Genomic DNA, 15,970 nt, shown 5'->3' with positions numbered 1-15,970 from the left:
CATGAGTTGAAAATCTAACCTTCCACAGCCCCATCTCATACCCCACTTATGTCTAACCCCCCACAGCCCCAACCCTACCCACACATCTAACCCCCCCTACCCTGCCCACACATCTAACCACCCACCTCCCCTACCCTACCCACACACATAACCTTCCACAGCCCCCTCTCATACCCCACTTATGTCTAACCCCCCACAGCCCCTACCCTACCCACACATGACTAACCCCCCTACCCTACCCACACATGTCAAACCACCCCCACCCTACCCTACCCACACATCTAACCCCTCCCTACCCTACCCACACACCTAACCACCCACAGTCCCTAACCTACCCACACACCTAACCACCCACAGTCCCTACCCTACCCACACACCTAACCACCCACAGTCCCTACCCTACCCACACACCTAACCACCCACAGTCCCTACCCTACCCACACACCTAACCACCCACAGTCCCTACCCTACCCACACACCTAACCACCCACAGTCCCTACCCTACCCACACACCTAACCACCCATAGTCCCTATCCTACCCACACACCTAACCACCCACAGTCCTTACCCTACCCACACACCTAACCACCCACAACCCCTATGCTACCCACACACCTAACCACCCACAGCCCCTAACCTACCCACACATGTCTAACCCCCCTATCCTACCCACACATGTCTAACCACCCACAGCCCCTACTCTACCCACACATGTCTAACCACCCACAGCCCCTACCCTACCCACACGTCTAACTTGGCCAAAAAGATTATTGTACCTCTGCTGGAGTCACATTTATAGATAACATTGACACCTTCTGGAAACAGAAGATACTCTACAAAAATGACGGAGTCCATCCAAATCATCTTGCCTCCTGGACTCTGTCCACACATTTCAAGGCTGCGTTGAAGCCATGACTGGTAAATTACCCAAGACCAGCTCAGTTAATCCATACCATTGTGATAATGAGTCGTCATAATGCTGCATCAAATGTACATTATCCTAGGGGCGTTGGCAGACACAATGTAAGTAACTTAATTTATGTCCCCCTAATTGCCCTGATACCTTTGTTAATCCTACAACTATTGTATGCAGAAATCATGAGCCTATGAACCAGAGTTACACTGTTAACACTGAGGTGGTGTGTCCTAGTAGGAAGACCACTGTTAACACTGAGGTGGTGTGTCCTAGTAGGAAGACCACTGTTAACACTGAGGTGGTGTGTCCTAGTAGGAAGACCACTGTTAACACTGAGCTGGTGTGCCCTAGTAGGAAGACCACTGTTAACACTGAGGTGGTGTGTCCTAGTAGGAAGACCACTGTTAACACTGAGGTGGTGTGTCCTAGTAGGAAGACCACTGTTAACACTGAGGTGGTGTGTCCTAGTAGGAAGACCACTGTTAACACTGAGGCGGTGTGTCCTATTAGGAAGACCACTGTTAACACTGAGGTGGTGTGTCCTATAGGAAGACCACTGTTAACACTGAGGTGGTGTGTCCTATAGGAAGACCACTGTTAACATCGGTAGGATAGTCAGTTTTACAAGGGTATGTTTAGCAGCATGAGTGAAGGATGCTTTGTTGCAAAATAGAAAGCTGATTCTAGATTTAATTTTGGATTGGAGATGCTTAATGTGAGCCTGGAAGGAGAGTTTACAGTCTAACCAGACACCTAGGTATTTGTAGATGTCCAAGTCAGAACAATCCAGAGCAGTGATGCTCGACGGGCGGGCGGGTGCGGGCAGCAATCGATTGAATAGCATGCATTTAGTCTTACTTGCATTTAAGAGCAGTTGGAGGCCACGGAAGGAGAGTTATATGGCATTGAAGCTCGTCCGGAGGTTTGTTAACACAGTGTCCAAAGATGGGCCAGAAGTATACAGAATGGTGTCGTCTGCGTAGAGGTGGATCAGAGAATCACCAGCAGCAAGAGCGACATCATTGATGTATACAGAGAAAAGATTCGGCCCGAGAATTGATTCCTGTGGCACCCCCATAGAGACTGCCAGATGTCCGGACAACAGGCCCTTCGATTTGCCACACTGGACTCTATCTGAGAAGTAGTTGGTGAACCAGGCGAGGCAGTCATTAGAGAAACCAAGGCTGTTGAGTCTGCCGATAAGAATATGGTGGTTGACAGAGTCGAAAGCCTTGGCCAGGTTGATGAAGACTGCTGCACAGTATTGTCTTTTATCGATGGCGGTTATGTTATCATTTAGGACCTTGAGCATGGCTGAGGTACACCCATGACCAGCTCGGAAACCAGATTGCATAGCGGAGAAGGTACAGTAGGATTCAAAATGGTCGGTGATCTGTTTGTTAACTTGGCTTTCGAAGACTTTAGAAAGGCAGGGTTGGATAGATATAGATCTGTAACAGTTTTGGTCTAGTGTCTCCCCCTTTAAAGAGGGGGATGACCGCGGCAGCATTCCAATCTTTAGGGATCTTTGACGATACAAAAGAGAGGTTGAACAGGCTAGTAATAGGGATTGCAACAATCGCGGCGGATAATTTTAGAAAGAGAGTGTCCAGATTGTCTAGCCCTGCTGATTTGTAGAGGTCCAGATTGTGCAGCTCTTTCAGAACATAATAATCTCCAGGAAGAGTAGCTTCTGCTTTGGGAAACCCCCCACAGTCCAGAACCCTACCCCTCGCGTGTCTGACAACCCACATCACCCTACCCCATGCACGTCCAACGCCCCACAGCCCCCTACCCAACCCAACGCATATTTAACCCCCCACATCACTCTACCCCATGCATGTCTAACCCCGCACAGCTCACTACTCTACACCACGCATGTCTAACCACCCACAGCTCACTAACCTCCCCCACGCATATTTAACCCCCCACATCACCCTACCCCACGCATGTCTAACCCCCCACAGCCTCTACCCTGCCCCACTAATGTCTAACCACCCACAGCTCCCTATATACCCCACACTAGTCTAACATCCGCTAACCCCCCTCCCTACTCCACGCATGTCTAACCCCCACAGCCTTCTACCCTGCCTCACTAATGTCTAAAAACCCACAGCTCCCTAGCCTACCCCACTAATGTCTAAAAACCCACAGCTCCCTAGCCTACCCCACTAATGTCTAAAAACCCACAGCTCCCTAGCCTACCCCACTAATGTCTAAAAACCCACAGCTCCCTAGCCTACCCCACACATCCTACCTCACACGTGTCTAACAGCCCACTGCCCCTCTACGTACCCTACACGTCGAACTAAACTGATGCAGAATACTACAGTATCAAACTGATGCAGAATACTACAGTATCAAACTGATGCAGAATACTACAGTATCAAACTGATGCAAAATACTACTGTACCACACTGATGCAGAATACTACTGTACCACACTGATGCAGAATACTACTGTACCACACTGATGCAGAATACTACTGTACCACACTGATGCAGAATACTACTGTACCACACTGATGCAGAATACTACTGTACCACACTGATGCAGAATACTACTGTACCACACTGATGCAGAATACTACTGTACCACACTGATGCAGAATACTACTGTACCAAACTGATGCAGAATACTACAGTACCAAACTGATGCAGAATACTACAGTACCAAACTGATGCAGAATACTACAGTATCAAACTGATGCAGAATACTACAGTACCAAACTGATGCAGAATACTACAGTATCAAACTGATGCAGAATACTACTGTATCAAACTGATGCAGAATACTACTGTATCAAACTGATGCAGAATACTACTGTACCACACTGATGCAGAATACTACTGTACCACACTGATGCAGAATACTACTGTACCACACTGATGCAGAATACTACTGTATCAAACTGATGCAGAATACTACTGTACCACACTGATGCAGAGCACTACTGTACCACACTGATGCAGAATACTACTGTACCAAACTGATGCAGAATACTACTGTACCAAACTGATGCAGTGCTGCTTATGATGACCTTTGTTCACATAACACCAACACTAGCGCCTTTCTCCTCTCATCTCTTCTTCAGCATGACACACTGATATTCTTCAAGCCTCACAATTGTAATGTATTTTCAATATCCACAGCAACAAAAACAGATATTTCAGCCACACGATGCTCAAACACAAGTGGTATTTTAAGCACTGTGAATCCACTCCTCTGTGCCAACCTAGTGAATGCTAATTTTGAGTTCTGACATCATTATCATAATTATCACTGTGTGTACTATAAGTGACTGAATCCTCTGGCTCCAATTAGGAACTACAGTATTATACTGTAGTTTAACAGCTCTCCTTAACCAAGGTATTCATTCACTGATCTATAAACACACACACCACATTCATTTACCCAGGTATTAGAACATCACAGCTTTGAGTCCTTCTAGCCTTGTTAATTCCACTGTGAGATCCATCCGAAAACATCATTACACTCAATAATACTGGCCAGCTGGTCCTGGGTTGTATGTTGTATTCATCTAATACTGACCAGCTGGTCCTGGGTTGTATGACCAGCTGGTCCTGGGTTGTATGTTGTATTCATCTAATACTGACCAGCTGGTCCTGGGTTGTATGTTGTATTCATCTAATACTGACCAGCTGGTCCTGGGTTGTATGTTGTATTCATCTAATACTGACCAGCTGGTCCTGGGTTGTATGTTGTATTCATCTAATACTGACCAGCTGGTCCTGGGTTGTATGTTGTATTCATCTAATACTGACCAGCTGGTCCTGGGTTGTATGTTGTATTCATCTAATACTGACCAGCTGGTCCTGGTGTGTATGTTGTATTCATCTAATACTGACCAGCTGGTCCTGGTGTGTATGTTGTATTCATCTAATACTGACCAGCTGGTCCTGGTGTGTATGTTGTATTCATCTAATACTGACCAGCTGGTCCTGGTGTGTATGTTGGATTCATCGATGACCTCAACTATGTGGGCTGAGCAAGTAGTGTGGTGTTTTAACACCTCTATTGTGTTGGTGCTATTTCACAGGGCATGGGGATGAACTTTTATGGGATTTTAGTAATTTTTGTGAGAGAGTATGTGTACTTGTTCTACAATATTCTGTTCGGCTGTATTCTCCCTGGTATTTATAATGACCGCAAATGTGTCTCAATTCCTTCATCAAACTCTGTATTGCTTTGGGTCACAAGCATTGCTTTGGTTGTATGGGAATACAATTTAGTGTAAAACCGTCTAGCTGTGTTCCCTTACAGATGATATTTATCTTCTGTTTGTGCTTGTCAGGCTGGCTTGTATGTGCAGAACTACACCACACTTTTCAATTCAGTTCAATCAGCGATATAATATTTACCAAGAGAAATGTGAGCTCCATTGGTTGATCAATGTAGGCCTGGCTGTAGCCTTGCCGTTCTGATCCGCTACAACTACGTAATAAACCAAATCATATGTTCAAAATATATACTCTAACATGAAGGGTGAGAAAACACAAAGGACATTTGCAACGTCATCTACCTTTCTTCATGTGCTTTTTATTTAGTATCTAGATGGAGATAATCAGTGTCTACAAGACAACCCAAACACGTCCAAAATTGACCAGCAGGTGTCTCACAATCACTGTCTATTTTGGTCATGGTTTCTGGAGAAAATGTTGCTGAGAAAATAACAAAAGTATGGCGGAAGTACAGGAAAAAAGTTCCCGACAACTTGAGTTTGCGAATAGCACCTGTAGAATTTACAACGAGTTTATTGTGTGACACATAAGCGGTCCTTCTTTCTGAGTTCACAATGGGACAACCAACTTTGGAGTTTAGCGATTATTTTCTGGATAGCACTGACTTCAGAGAACGGATAAAACACCATGAAATTGAGTTGAACCGGACTAACAAATTCATCAATGAACTGATCAAAGAAGGGACTATGTTGATAACGGAGCTGAAGAGTAAATAGACTAATGATATCATCACTATATGTGTTGTCTTAATCAGTTAAATGTATTTGAATATCTAGAACGTGTTAATATTTTGGAACAAATAGTGTTTTATAGGTTAATGTTTGTCCCATAATTTGTCCCATAATCTCACCATCCATTCCACATCGAATATCCCCATTTAAACGAGGTTCATGGCAGGCAATGTTTACACAGCTGAAGTGGAAAATTACACTTTTACTAAGCGCCCCAGTCTAGCTCCGATAATAAGTGGACATTCCATTTATTCACTCTCTTTCTCCTTGCTATTCATTTTTTTAACCATTAATATATTTGCAAAGAATTTCACAGAAAAATACAGATGTCAAGATTGAAATATGAAATTATTCCAGTTTGCAATAAATATTGCAGTTTCCTGTTGTCATACCTTTACTATTCTATCCTAACTTTAATTAGTAGTGAGTTTAAAGGGAGAGCAGCCTAGAGGACAGGTTTAAAGGGAGAGCAGCCTAGAGGCCACGTTTAAAGGGAGAGCAGCCTAGAGGCTACATTTAAAGGGAGGGCAGCCTAGAGGACACGTTTAAAGGGAGAGCAGCCTAGAGGACAGGTTTAAAGGGAGAGCAGCCTAGAGGCCACGTTTAAAGGGAGAGCAGTCTAGAGGACAGGTTTAAAGGGAGAGCAGCCTAGAGGCTACATTTAAAGGGAGGGCAGCCTAGAGGCTACGTTTAAAGGGAGGGCAGCCTAGAGGCTACGTTTAAAGGGAGAGCAGCCTAGAGGCTACGTTTAAAGGGAGAGCATCATAGAGGCCACGTTTAAAGGGAGAGCAGCCTAGAGGACAGGTTTAAAGGGAGTGCAGCCTAGAGACCATTTTTAAAGGGAGTGCAGCCTAGAGGCTACGTTTAAAGGGAGAGCAGCCTAGAGGCTACGTTTAAAGGGAGAGCAGCCTAGAGGACAGGTTTAAAGGGAGAGCATCATAGAGGCTACGTTTAAAGGGAGAGCAGCCTAGAGGCCATGTTTAAAGGGAGTGCATCATAGAGGCCACGTTTAAAGGGGGAGCAGTCTAGAGGCTGCATTTAAAGGGAGGGCAGCCTAGAGGCTAAGTTTAATTAGTAGTAAGTTTAAAGGGAGTGCAGCCTAGAGGCCACGTTTAAAGAGAGAGCAGCCTAGAGGTCACGTTTAAATGGAGAGCAGTCTAGAGGTCACGTTTAAAGGGAGAGCAGTCTAGAGGTCACGTTTAAAGAGAGAGCAGCCTAGAGGTCACGTTTAAAGGGAGAGCAGTCTAGAGGTCACGTTTAAAGGGAGAGCAGCCTGCTGCTTTAGACTGTCTCCTATTGGTGATGATAATCTACATAGTTAAACTGCTGCTTTAGACTGTCTCCTATTGGTGGTGATAATCTACATAGTTAAACTGCTGCTTTAGACTGTCTCCTATTGGTGATGATAATCTACATAGTTAAACTGCTGCTTTAGACTGTCTCCTATTGGTGGTGATAATCTACATAGTTATTCTGCTGCTTTAGACTGTCTCTTATTGGTGATGATAATCTACATAGTCTAAAGCAGCAGTATAACTGTCTCCTATTGGTGGTGATAATCTACATAGTTATACTGCTGCTTTAGACTGTCTGCTATTGGTGGTGATAATCTACATAGTTATTCTGCTGCTTTAGACTGTCTCTTATTGGTGATGATAATCTACATAGTTATACTGCTGCTTTAGACTGTCTCCTATTGGTGGTGATAATCTACATAGTTATTCTGCTGCTTTAGACCGTCTCCTATTGGTGGTGATAATCTACATAGTTATTCTGCTTTAGACTGTCTCCTATTGGTGATGTTAATCTACATAGTTATTCTGCTTTAGACTGTCTCCTATTGGTGGTGATAATCTACATAGTTATTCTGCTGCTTTAGACTGTCTCTTATTGGTGATGATAATCTACATAGTGTAAAGCAGCAGTATAACTGTCTCCTATTGGTGGTGATAATCTACATAGTTATACTGCTGCTTTAGACTGTCTGCTATTGGTGGTGATAATCTACATAGTTAAACTGCTGCTTTAGACTGTCTCCTATTGGTGGTGATAATCTACATAGTTATTCTGCTGCTTTAGACTGTCTGCTATTGGTGGTGATAATCTACATAGTTATTCTGCTGCTTAAGACTGTCTCCTATTGGTGATGTTAATCTACATAGTTATTCTGCTGCTTTAGACTGTCTCCTATTGGTGATGTTAATCTACATAGTTATTCTGCTTTAGACTGTCTCCTATTGGTGGTGATAATCTACATCGTTATTCTGCTTTAGACTGTCTCCTATTGGTGGTGATAATCTACATAGTTATTCTGCTTTAGACTGTCTCCTATTGGTGGTGATAATCTACATAGTTATTCAGTATCGAAGAGCCCTCACTGCTGCTCGATCATCCTATTTTTCCAATTTAATTGAGGAAAATAAGAACAATCCGAAATTTCATTTTGATACTGTCGCAAAGCTAACTAAAAAGCAGCATTCGCAAATGGAGGATGGCTTTCACTTCAGCAGTAATACATTTATGAACTTCTTTGAGGAAAAGATCATGATCATTAGAAAGCAAATTACGGACTCCTCTTTAAATCTGGGTATTCCTCCAAAGCTCCATTGTCCTGAGTCTGCACAACTCTGCCAGGACCTTGGCTCAAGGGAGATACTAAAGTGTTTTAGTACTATATCTCTTGACACAATGATGGAAATAATTACGGCCTCCAAACCCTCGAGCTGCATACTGGACCCTATTCCAACTAAACTACTGAAAGAGCTGCTTCCTGTGCTTGGCCCTCCTATGTTGAACATAATAAACGGCTCTCTATCCACCGGATGTGTACCAAGCTCACTAAAAGTGGCAGTAATAAAGCCTCTCTTGAAAAAGCCGAATCTTGACCCAGAAATTATAAAAAACTATCGGCCTATATCGAATCTTCCATTCCTCTCAAAAATGTTAGAAAAAGCTGTTGCACAGCAACTCACTGCCTTCCTGAAGACAAACAATGTATATGAAACGCTTCAGTCTGGTTTTAGACCCCATCATAGCACTGAGACTGCACTTGTGAAGGTGGTAAATGACCTTTTAATGACGTCAGACCGAGGCTCTGCATCTGTCCTCGTGCTCCTATATCTTAGTGCCGCTTTTGATACCATCGATCACCACATTCTTTTGGAGAGATTGGAAACCCAAATTGGTCTACATGGACAAGTTCTGGCCTGGTTTAGATCTTATCTGTCGGAAAGATATTAGTTTGTCTCTGTGAATGGTTTGTCCTCTGACAAATCAATTGTAAATTTCGGTGTTCCTCAAGGTTCCGTTTTAGGACCACTATTGTTTTCACTATATATTTTACCTCTTGGGGATGTCATTCGAAAACATAATGTTAAATTTCACTGCTATGCGGACGACACACAGCTGTACATTTCAATGAAACATGGTGAAGCTCCAAAATTGCCCTCGCTAGAAGCCTGTGTTTCAGACATAAGGAAGTGGATGGCTGCAAACTTTCTACTTTTAAACTCGGACAAAACAGAGATGCTTGTTCTAGGTCCCAAGAAACAAAAGAGATCTTCTGTTCAATCTGACAATCTGGATGGTTGTACAGTCGTCTCAAATAAAACTCTGAAGGACCTCGGTGTTACTCTGGACCCTGATCCCTCTTTTGAAGAACATATCAAGACTGTTTCAAGGACAGCTTTTTTCCATCTACGTAACATTGCAAAAATCAGAAACTTTCTGTCCAAAAATGACGCAGAAAAATTAATCCATGCTTTTGTTACTTCTAGGCTGGACTACTGCAATGCTCTACTTTCCGGCTACCCGGATAAAGCACTAAACAAACTTCAGTTAGTGCTAAATACGGCTGCTAGAATCCTGACTAGAACCAAAAAATGTGATCATATTACTCCAGTGCTAGCCTCCCTACATTAGCTTCCTGTTAAGGCAAGGGCTGATTTCAAGGTTTTACTGCTAACCTACAAAGCATTACATGGGCTTGCTCCTACCTATCTTTCCGATTTGGTCCTGCCGTACATACCTACACGTACGCTACGGTCACAAGACGCAGGCCTCCTAATTGTCCCTAGAATTTCTAAGCAAACGGCTGGAGGTAGGGCTTTCTCCTATAGAGCTCCATTTTTATGGAATGGTCTGCCTACCCATGTGAGAGACACAGACTCAGTCTCAACCTTTAAGTCTTTACTGAAGACGTATCTCTTCAGTAGGTCCTATGATTAAGTGTAGTCTGGCCCAGGAGTGTGAAGGTGAACGGAAAGGCTGGAGCAACGAACCGCCCTTGCTGTCTCTGCCTTGCCGGTTCCCCTCTTTCCACTGGGATTCTCTGCCTCTAACCCTATTACAGGGGCTGAGTCACTGACTTACTGGTGTTCTTCCATGCCGTCCATGGGAGGGGTGCGTCACTTGAGTGGGTTGAGTCACTGACGTGGTCTTCCTGTCTGGGTTGGCGCCCCCCCTTGGGTTGTGCCGTGGCGGAGATTTTTGTGGGCTATACTCGGCCTTGTCTTCGGACGGTAAGTTGGTGGTTGTAGATATCCCTCTAGTGGTGTGGGGGCTGTGCTTTGGCAAAGTGGGTGGGTTATATCCTGCCTGTTTGGCCCTGTCCGGGGGTATCATCGGATGGGGCCACAGTGTCTTCTGATCCCTCCTGTCTCAGCCTCCAGTATTTATGCTGCAGTAGTTTATGTGCCGGGGGGCTAGGGTCAGTCTGTTACATCTGGAGTATTCTCTTGTCTTATCCGGTGTCCTGTGTGAATTTAAATATGCTCTCTCTAATTCTCTCTCTTTCTTTCTTTCTCTTGGACGACCTGAGCCCTAGGACCATGCCTCGGGACTACCTGGCATGATGACTCCTTGCTGTCCCCAGTCCACCTGGCCATGCTGCTGCTCCAGTTTCAACTGTTCTGCCTGCGGCTACGGAACCCTGACCTGTTCACCGGACGTGCTTGTTGCACCCTCGACAACTACAATGATTATTATTATTTGACCATGCTGGTCATTTATGAACATTTTAACATCTTGACCATGTTCTGTTATAATATCCACCCGGCACAGCCAGAAGAGGACTGGCCACCCCTCATAGCCTGGTTCCTCTCTAGGTTTCTTCCTAGGTTTTTGGCCTTTCTAGGGAGTTTTTCCTAGGGAGTTTTTCCTAGCCACCGTGCTTCTTTCACATGCATTGCTTGCTGTTTGGGGTTTTAGGCTGGGTTTCTGTACAGCACTTTGAGATTTCAGCTGATATACGAAGGGCTATATAAATAAATTTGAATTGATTTGACTTTAGACTGTCTCCTATTGGTGGTGATAATCTACATAGTTATACTGCCATGTCATAGCGAGAGATGCTGAAAAAAATAAATAGCCAATGTTTGCAACAATAATGAGAAAATAAATGGTATTTGGACTGCCTGTCTGTCTTGCTTGTGTTTGATATGCTTACCTAGATATCTGCATGTAACTCAGAATATGAAATAGACTGCCTTTGTGTTGTGTTTGTGTTTGCAATACTGTTACAACAGACAACAAAGTTTATACCAACATGTCAATCATGTATTTTTTCTTAAACATCTGAATGTTGCCTAACAACGCTCCTGAAGAAAGAACATGAAATCATGCTTGAGGTATGGAATGCATAGTTTGAACATGTCGACCAGATGCTTAGTGAAAGCTAGGATTCAACATTAAGTTTCCCAGGTTGTAGTGTACCCTCCATGTCAAGGAGGGGAAAGCGGCAGTGGTGCAGTGGGAGCCCTGAACAGCAGCTAGTTAGGCAGCAGAGTATGCATCACCTTTGTAGGCAGCAGAGTATGCAGCAGCTAGTTAGGCAGCAGAGTATGCATCACCTACGTAGGCAGCAGAGTATGCAGCAGCTATGTAGGCAGCAGAGTATGCAGCAGCTAGGTAGGTAGCAGAGTATGCATCACCTAGGTAGTCAGCAGAGTATGCAGCAGCTAGGTAGGCAGCAGAGTATGCAGCAGCTACGTAGGCAGCAGAGTATGCAGCAGCTAGGTAGGCAGCAGAGTATGCATCACCTACGTAGGCAGCAGAGTATGCAGCAGCTAGGTAGGCAGCAGAGTATGCAGCAGCTAGGTAGGCAGCAGAGTATGCAGCAGCTAGGTAGGCAGCAGAGTATGCAGCAGCTAAGTAGGCAGCAGAGTATGCAGCAGCTACGTAGGCAGCAGAGTATGCAGCAGCTACGTAGGCAGCAGAGTATGCAGCAGCTACGTAGGCAGCAGAGTATGCATCACCTAAGTAGGCAGCAGAGTATGCAGCAGCTAAGTAGGCAGCAGAGTATGCAGCAGCTACGTAGGCAGCAGAGTATGCAGCAGCTACGTAGGCAGCAGAGTATGCAGCAGCTACGTAGGCAGCAGAGTATGCATCACCTAAGTAGGCAGCAGAGTATGCAGCAGCTAGGTAGACAGCAGAGTATGCGGCACCTACGTAGGCAGCAGAGTATGCAGCAGCTAGGTAGGCAGCAGAGTATGCAGCAGCTACGTAGGCAGCAGAGTATGCAGCAGCTAAGTAGAGAGCAGAGTATGCAGCAGCTACGTAGGCAGCAGAGTATGCAGCAGCTACGTAGGCAGCAGAGTATGCATCACCTAAGTAGGCAGCAGAGTATGCAGCAGCTAGGTAGGCAGCAGAGTATGCGGCACCTACGTAGGCAGCAGAGTATGCAGCAGCTAGGTAGGCAGCAGAGTATGCAGCAGCTAGGTAGGCAGCAGAGTATGCAGTGGAAGGTTACTCTTACTATTCAGTCTGGTTTTATCAGAGTTGTATGCCTCCAGGGCCATTGGAACTGCAACACTATCAACAACATTCTCCATTTCCCAGAGCTTAACACATACTAAAGTATTCCTAGTGAAGACAAAGCAATCGAACCACTAGTTGTTTGGCCTTCATGCTTTAGCAGTAATCAGAAATAGAGTCCTTGTTTAGATGGCGACAGGACTACACCATTTCAGATAAGGAGCCCCATGGTGTTTTAAAGCCGTCACGCAACATGACTGTAATTAACTACCTTAGCCAGTCTGTCTCAATGGTTTCCTGTCTTGTTACAGTAAGAATATCTGACACTTATTTATCTATTATCTCTATTAATGTCTAGCCCCTAATGGAGAACTGTATGTGGAACTATACCTAACCTGTAACTATACCTAACCTGAATCTATACCTAACCTGTATCTATACCTAACCTGTATCTATACCTAACCTGTATCTATACCTAACCTGTTATTTCACTCCAGCGAGAACAGAGCTGAGAGACCGTCGTAGTAGCAATTATCTTATGAAGGAATTAGCAGTTAGCTAATGGCAAGCATTGGCGAGCCAGCACTAGAAGACTCCCCAGTATCATTCAGGTCTGCCATCTGGGAACATTTCGGTTTCCCTGTAAACTATAATGGGGATTGCCAACGAGTAGTGGATGAAACTTCTACAACATGTTGTCACGGTTGTCGTAGGAAGGAGCGGACCAAAGTGAAGCGTGTGTATCGCTCCACATTTTTATTGAATTGTGAAACTATGCAATACATACAAGTAAACTGAATAACAAAAACAACACACCGTGACGCTGAGGTGAAACATGCACTAACTCAAAGACAATCTCCCACAAACTCAGGTGGGAAAAACACCTACTTAAGTATGATCTCCAACCACAAGCCTTCCCTGTAGCTCAGTTGGTAGAGCATGGTGTTTGCAACGCCAGGGTTGTGGGTTCGTTTCCCACGGGGGGCCAGTACGAAAAAAAAAAATGTATGAAATGAAAATGAAATGTATGCATTCACTACTGTAAGTTCCTCTGGATAAGAGTGTCTGCTAAATGACTAAAATGTAAATGTAAAAATTAGAGACAATGATGACCAGCTGCCTCTAATTGGAGATCAAACAAAAACCCAACATAGAAATACAAAACTAGAACATAACATAGAAAATCTAAACTAGAAAAAAAATCTGGCACACCCTGAGCTACTCTACCATAGACAATAACAGCTTTCTATGGTCAGGACATGACACATGTAGGTCTCTGTTCGTTGCTGATAGCCTGTTAGAGTGACAATATGAGTAACATGATGACTCATTTGTGTGACATCACCCCAAAATGCCAATCAGTGGGACTAGGTGAAAAATGAAGCTGCAACCACTTCTCCACACAGCCTTCAGGCAGCAACATGTGGCTGACTCCAGTAGGGCTAAAGAAATCAACGCAGTGATAGCAAAATTCATAGCAACAGATATGAGACCCTTCTATGTGGAAGAGAATCTGGAGTTCTGAAACATGTTTAGAGTGGTCGAGCCACGCTTCACTATTCCTTCCCGTGCACATTTTGCCCAGACATTAATACCTGCCTTATACAAAAAAACTAAAGAACAACTTGAGAGTGAGTCAGAAACACGATCTGTTGCTCTAACAACAGACAGCTGGACGTTTAGAGCTACAGAGAGCTACCTTACTGTAACGGCTCATTTCATTACGGCAGAGTGGGAAATAAAAAGCCATGTCATTCAAACACGTCCCCTTGAGAGTAGTCAAACCAGTGTAAACTTGGGGGAAGAGCTAAGGGAAGTAGTTGCAGTGTGGACGTTAGAGAGGGATAATGTAACGATTCCTGTGACCACTGACAACGCTAGAAATATTGTAAATGCAGTTGCACTAGCTGGATTAGGGCAACAGATAGGATGCTTTGCTCACTTATAAATTTTTTTTAAAAAGCAATGTCAGTGAATTCAATCTCTCGCCTCCTAGCAAAGAGCAGGAAGGTGGTTTCCTTCCTTCATTATAGATCAGGAAGGTGGTATCCTTCCTTCATTATAGAACAGGAAGGTGGTATCCTTCCTTCATTATAGATCAGGAAGGTGTTATCCTTCCTTCATTATAGATCAGGAAGGTGGTATCCTTCCTTCATTATAGATCAGGAAGGTGGTATCCTTCCTTCATTATAGATCAGGAAGGTGGTATCCTTCCTTCATTATAGATCAGGAAGGTGGTATCCTTCCTTCATTATAGATCAGGAAGGTGTTATCCTTCCTTCATTATAGATCAGGAAGGTGTTATCCTTCCTTCATTATAGAACAGGAAGGTGGTATCCTTCTCTAATAATAGATCAGGAAGGTGGTATCCATCTCTAATAAAAGATCAGGAAGGTGGTATCCTTCCTTCATTATAGATCAGGAAGGTGGTATCCATCTCTAATAAAAGATCAGGAAGGTGGTATCCATCTCTAATAAAAGATCAGGAAGGTGGTATCCTTCTGTCATTATAGATCAGGAAGGTGGTATCCATCTCTAATAAAAGATCAGGAAGGTGGTATCCATCTCTAATAAAAGATCAGGAAGGTGGTATCCATCTCTAATAAAAGATCAGGAAGGTGGTATCCTTCCTTCATTACAGAACAGGAAGGTGGTATCCTTCCTTCATTATAGATCGGGAAGGTGGTATCCTTCCTTCATTACAGAACAGGAAGGTGGTATCCTTCCTTCATTATAGATCAGGAAGGTGGTATCCTTCTCTAATAAAAGATCAGGAAGGTGGTATCCATCTCTAATAAAAGATCAGGAAGGTGGTATCCTTCCTTCATTATAGATCAGGAAGGTGGTATCCTTCCTTCATTATAGATCAGGAAGGTGGTATCCTTCCTTCATTATAGATCAGGAAGGTGGTATCCTTCCTTCATTATAGATCAGGAAGGTGGTATCCTTCCTTCATTATAGATCAGGAAGGTGGTATCCTTCCTCCATTATAGAACAGGAAGGTGGTATCCTTCTCTAATAAAAGATCAGGAAGGTTGTATCTTTCCTTCATTATAGAACAGGAAGGTGGTATCCTTCATTTTAGATCAGGAAGGTGGTATCCTTCTCTAATAAAAGATCAGGAAGGTGGTATCCTTCTGTCATAAAAGCACAACTGCTGCACATGTTTTCAAGACAAAACAGGAGATGCTGGAGCTGCCAAACCACAAACTAAGATGTCTGAACTAGGTGGAACTCAAGCCATGACACGGCTGAGAGATACCTTGAGCAGAAAGTTGCATTGTATTCTACACTGACTGATCAAGCTG

The sequence above is a fragment of the Salmo trutta genome, chromosome 13 (genome assembly GCF_901001165.1).
Source record: "Salmo trutta chromosome 13, fSalTru1.1, whole genome shotgun sequence".
NCBI classification, from domain to species: Eukaryota; Metazoa; Chordata; class Actinopteri; order Salmoniformes; family Salmonidae; genus Salmo; species Salmo trutta.
The sequence above is the reverse complement of the archived record's forward strand: the minus strand, read 5'-3'. Positions refer to the sequence as shown.